Below are 6,000 nucleotides of genomic sequence, written 5' to 3' on the forward strand. Positions count from 1 at the left end.
CATCTCCTTTGTGCTGTTATAGTGGTTTACCTTTGAGCAGTGTTGTCCAATAGAAGTCACTGACTAGTCACAGATCATCATCATAGGCGGTCCCTCGAACGAGGATGACTTGCTTCCACATAAGTTCACAGATGTTTCGATGAAGGACCCGATGTTCCAGTCCCTGAACTCCAATTGAGGGGCTGGAAGATGCCTGTGTGTGGATTTTTTTAACGTATGGTGACTGTTGCACCCCAGCCACCACATGGGCTCGACAGAGCTAGGCCTTTATCCAGTGGCAAGGGATAACCAGGACACTGGAGACCTGCTCTGCCGCACAGACCTAGTGCGCACACATATCACAGTATGGGTTGTCCCATGCTGCCCCTGGGCTCTCGCCTCTTCTGGGCCCGTACCCTCATTCACCGCACCTCCGCCATGATCTCTCGCCGCTCCTCCGCCACAAACATTCGCCGCATCTCCGCCACGATCCCTCACCACTCCTCCACCACTAAAACACTCGCCGCACCTCCGCCATGATCTTCCGCTGCACCTCCGCACCAAACATTCGGCGAACCTCCGTCACGATCACCCACCAAATCTCATCCACGATCCTTCATCACTCCTCCGCCCCGATCACTCGTCGCAAGTCTGCCACGACCTTCCATGCTCTTCTGCTGTACCGATGCTCCTGCCCTCGCTCCAAACAGCGACCTGGGTCTTGATGTATGGCTACCATGATACTTTTAGCCACACGCACTATCAGAAAATGCCTTTATACACAATACAGGTAAATATACTTTACATGTATATTAACTTAACAAGCATCTAGCACCATTCAGTGTGAAACTTTTGTACTCTTTCTCTTTCACCAAAGTTTTGAAATCTTCCATGAATTTATCGGACGCAACACATCTCAGTGAAGCTTCTTGGTTTTTGTCCAGCAGTCGCAAGCAGTACTGTGACTTGGTTAGAGTGCTTGCTGAGAATGTTGCCTGACACAACGAGGCCCACATCTGATTGTGCTTGAATGGTTAACCTAATTCCCCTTGGTGAAGGGGCAACAATCCAATACTTCGTCACATTTTAAAATTCCAACTGCTGGCCTAAAGTTAATTGAAATAGTGATGACCCATTTCTGCTCTACTGTTGAGCGAGTGGATTGCTTGAGCTCACAGGCTGGCAAACATGCCTAAAACTCGCATTCCTGATGTAAAGGGGGTAGTTACTATTCAAATCATTCTTGAACTTAATGTTCTACGATGTGTCATTCCATTTGTTTTACCTGCGTGGAGAATATATTTTTCAGAATGTATGTCTGGATTGTTTGATTTTTTTTATCTGTTTAGGTTGTATGTTGTAGTGCCGCTCTGGAGTAAAGCACTTGTGTTTGTGTAAAACTGGCAAACCACTAAACAAGCGTATTTTGAAAATAATTTTTTTTTTTTACGAATGTAGAAAATAAAAAAAATATTATAATGGTATGCTAAGCTTCAGTGATTAATCAATCATAAGTGTTTCCATCTATGCTGTTACCACTGCAGGGAGCAGCCCGTGCTGCTGCAGGAGGGCGACGGCTACGAAGCCAGGTCGCTGATTGCAGTGCGGGCAGGCACAGCAGGAGGGGCGAAGGAGCGGCAAGAGTTTGTAGAGGGAAGTGACCGGGGCCCAGGAGAGGCGTGAATCCGGGGCCCAGAAGAGGCAAGGGTCCAGGGGCAGCACGGGCCAGCCCACACTGCGATATGTGTGTGCGCTCAGTCTGTGCAGCAGAGTCACCAGTTAGTCTTGGGTAATCCTTGCCACTGGACCAAGACCTAGCTCTGTCAAGCCCGTATGGTGGCTGGTGTGCAACGGCCACCACATGTTAAAAAAATCTAAGCACAGGTATCTTCCACCCTTCAACATGTAGTTTGGGACTTAGAATATTAGGTCCTTCATTGAAACACCTGTGAACTCATCCCTTTTTGACGTGGAAGCAAGTCATCCTCGCTTCGAGGGACTGCCTATGATGATGATGGTCAGTCAGTCCTCATAACCAGGCTGGTCATTACTTACACCATCGAATGATACAGTACAAGAGCACAGGACAGTGTGCCTGTGCTGGCTCTTTGAAAGCGCTATCTAGTTAGTCCAACTCCTCTGCTCTTTCTCCATAACTCTGCAAAATGTTCTATTTCAACTATATATCCAATTCCTCTTTGAAAGTTCAGGCAGTGCATTCCAGATCATAACAACTCACTGCGTAAAATCATTTCTCGCTATCTCCCCTCTGGATCTTTTGCCAATTATCTTAAATCTGTGTCCTTTGGTTACCGACCCTCCTGCCTGTAGAAATAATTTTTCTTTATCTACTCTATCTAAGCCCCTTATCATTTTGAACACCTCTATTAAATTGCCCCTTATCCTTTTCTGCTCTAAGGAGAACAATCTCCAGTCTCTCCACTGTGTCTGCTGCATGGGGTCTTGTAAAATTGGCCCCAGTCACTACTTTAAGTCAAAGTTGAGACCATGAATGTTAAAGTTAGATTAATGGAAGCCCAATATTACATTAAGCAACTAATGAACAGACAACAACTTGCATTTATATTGCACCTTTAACGTAAGACTCGCCTAAACGCACTTTACAGAAGCATAATCAAACATAAATTGACACTGAACCAAATGCGGAGATATTAGCAAGGGTGACTAAAAACGTGGTCAAAAATGTAAGTTTTAAGTAGAGATGGAAAGGCAGAGAGATTTCGGAAAGGAATTCCAGAGCTCAGAGCTGCCGATGGTACAGCTAACGAAGTGAGAAATGTGTAAGAAGCCAAAGTCGGAGGAACACATAGTTCTCGGAGGGTTGTAGGGCTGGAGGAGGTTACAGAGATGGGGAGGGGCGAGGCAATGAAGAAATTTGAGCACGAGGATGAGAATGTTAAATTTTAGGTGTGGGTGGACCTGGAGTAAATATGGGACAGTGAGCACAGAGGTGATGTATAAATATGTCTTGGTGCAGGTTGAGATATGGGCAGTAGAGGTTTGGATGAGCTCAAGTTTATGGAGGGTGGTGGGTGGGAGGCCAATCAGGAGAGCTTTGGAATAATTGAATCTAGAGATGGCAAGGGCAGGGATGAGGGTTTCAGCAGCAGATGGAAGTGGAAGTAGGTGGTCTTTGTCATAGAGAGGATGTAGGGTCAGAGGTTAACCGTGGGGTCAGATGGGAGGGTGAGGTTGCAAACTTCTGGTTCAACCTGAGAGGGTGGTCATGGAGGATTGACATTGGTGGTGAGGGCCAGTGAGCACAGAGGTTAATATGTCCTTACTCTACAGTATAAATGCACACGAGGCCCATACTTGAGAGAAGGTCACTCTGTGACCAGTAACCTTTATTAGCCAGCACTGAAGTGATGAAGGTGGGTGGAGCTTCCCCTTTTATATCTGAAAGTCCAGGTTAGGAGTGTCTCCCACAATTTCACCACCTACTGGTCAATTTCTCACAGTGTACAACTTAGTTTATACACAGGTTACAATGACAGTTAAATACATGACATCACCTCCCCCCCCAAAGTCTTACTGGGATCACAGGTTAAGTCTCTCTGGTGGTTTACGCTCCCTTGTAGAGCACCTGAGTTGGGGCTCCGGTTGTTGGGCGCTGGCCTGAGTGTCTGCTGTTGGCGGTGCCTCAGGCCTGTCCGGACTGCCCACAGTGACTGGGCTCTTCTCCGCTTGGTTCCGGTGTTCGGTCACCTGTGGTGGAGTGAACTCTACATTGTGTTCTTCCTCTGCTTCTTCTATGGGGTTGCTGAACCTCCTTTTTGTTTGATCCACGTGTTTGCGGCAGATTTGTCCATTGGTAAGTTTAACTACCAGAATCCTATTCCCCTCTTTGGCAATCACAGTGCCTGCGAGCCATTTGGGCCCTGCAGTGTAGTTGAGGACAAAGACAGGGTCATTGACATCAATACATCGTGCCCTCGCATTCCCATCATGGTAGTCACATTGTGACTGGCACCTGCTCTCAACAATTTCTTTCATGGTGGGGTGTATAAGGGATAACCTGGTTTTGAGCGTCCTTTTCATTAGCAGCTCTGCGGGTGGGACCCCTGTGAGCGAGTGTGGTCGGGATCTATTGGCCAACAGGAGGCGTGATAAGCGGCTTTGTAGGGAACCTCCTTGGATTCTGAGCATCCCCTGTTTGATTATCTGCACTGCTCGTTCAGCCTGGCCCTTTGAGGCCGGCTTGAACGGTGCCGTTCTGACATGGTTGATACCATTTCCTGCCATGAAGTCCTGGAATTCAATGCTTGTAAAGCACGGGCCATTGTCGCTGACCAAGACGTCCGGTAGACCATGGGCGGCGAACATTGCCCGTAGACTTTCTAACGTGGCAGAGGATGTGCTTGAATTGAGAATGTCACACTTGATCCATTTGGAGTAGGCGTCTACTACAACCAAAAACATTTTTCCCATGAAAGGACCTGCGTAGTCCACATGGATGCGTGACCATGGCTTGGCGGGCCAGGACCAGGGGCTAAGGGGGGCTTCCATGGGCGCATTGCCCAGCTGGACACACGTGTTGCACTTGCGAACACAAAGTTCCAGGTCTGCATCTATCCCTGGCCACCAAACGTGTGATCTGGCAATTGCCTTCATCATGACAATGCCCGGGTGCTCATTGTGGAGTTCTCTGATGAACGTCTCTCTGCCCATCTGGGGCATGACTACTCGGTTTCCCCATAGTAGGCAATCGGCCTGAATCGAGAGTTCATCCTTGCACCCGTGAAATGGTTTGAATTCCTCAGAGCATGCCCCGTCCGTGGCTGCCCAGTCCCCATTCAGGACACATTTCTTGACTAAATACAGTAGCGTGTCTTTATTTGTCCAGACTTTAATCTGGCAGGCTGTCACGGGTGAGCCTTCGCTTTCGAAAGCCATGACCATCTCAGCCGCAAGCTTGGTTGCCCCCTTGGTGGTGGCTACTGGGAGCCTGCTGAGTGCATCGGCGCAGTTTTCAGTGCCCGGTCTGTGCCGAATTGTATAGTTATAGGCGGCTAACGTGAGTGCCCACCTCTGTACGCGGTCTGATGCATTTGCATTTATGGCCTTGTTGTCGGCCAAAAGGGACGTTAGGGGTTTGTGATCTGTCTCCAGCTCAAATTTCCTGCCAAACAAGTACTGGTGCATTTTTTTTACAGCGTATATACATGTGTAAGTGCTTCCTTTTCTACTATCCCATAACCCCGTTCTGCCTGGGACAGACTTCCGGAGGCATAAACTCCCGGCTGTAACTGACCCTCGGCTGACCTAGCTGCAAGTTGAATCCTCCGGGCAGACTGCGCGGACCCCACCCATTTACCTCTTAACGGTTTCAGTCGGGAGCAGCGTCGAGGAGGTCCGTTGGTGAGGCCTATAAAAGGCACAGCAGGGAGTCCGGGGCCCAGAGTCGGCGGCAGTCGGGAGCAGCGTCGAGGAGGTCCGTTGGTGAGGCCTATAAAAGGCACACCAGGGAGTCCAGGGCCCAGCGTCGGCGGCAGTCGGGAGCAGCGTCGAGGAGGTCCGTTGATGAGGCCTATAAAAGGCACAGCAAGGAGTCCGGGGCCCAGCGTCGAGGAGGTCCGTTGATGAGGCCTATAAAAGGCGAGCCGGTGCAGCTACAGGGGGAAGGCAAAAAAGAAGTAGAAAGAAACAGAAAGGTGACGTCACAGCCAAGAGGGTAAGTGATTGGCTGGTGATTGGTGAGTAGTTTTTCTTTTTTCTCTTCTATAACAGTGAGTAAACTTTAGCATTGTTGTTGCTTATCTAAGGGTTAAGTCATGGCAGGAGAGCTCGGTCACGTGTTATGCTCCTCCTGTACCATGTGGGAACTCAGGGACGACTCCAGTGGCCCTGACGACTACGTGTGTGGGAAGTGTATCTGCCTCCAGCTCCTGACGGACCGCGTTGCGGAGTTGGAGCTGAGGGTGGATTCACTCTGGAGCATCCACGATGCTGAGAATGACGTGAGTATCACGTGTAGCGAGTTGGTTGTACTGCAGGGAA

This window comes from Pristiophorus japonicus, chromosome 11 (genome assembly GCF_044704955.1).
Source record: "Pristiophorus japonicus isolate sPriJap1 chromosome 11, sPriJap1.hap1, whole genome shotgun sequence".
Taxonomy (NCBI): Eukaryota; Metazoa; Chordata; class Chondrichthyes; family Pristiophoridae; genus Pristiophorus; species Pristiophorus japonicus.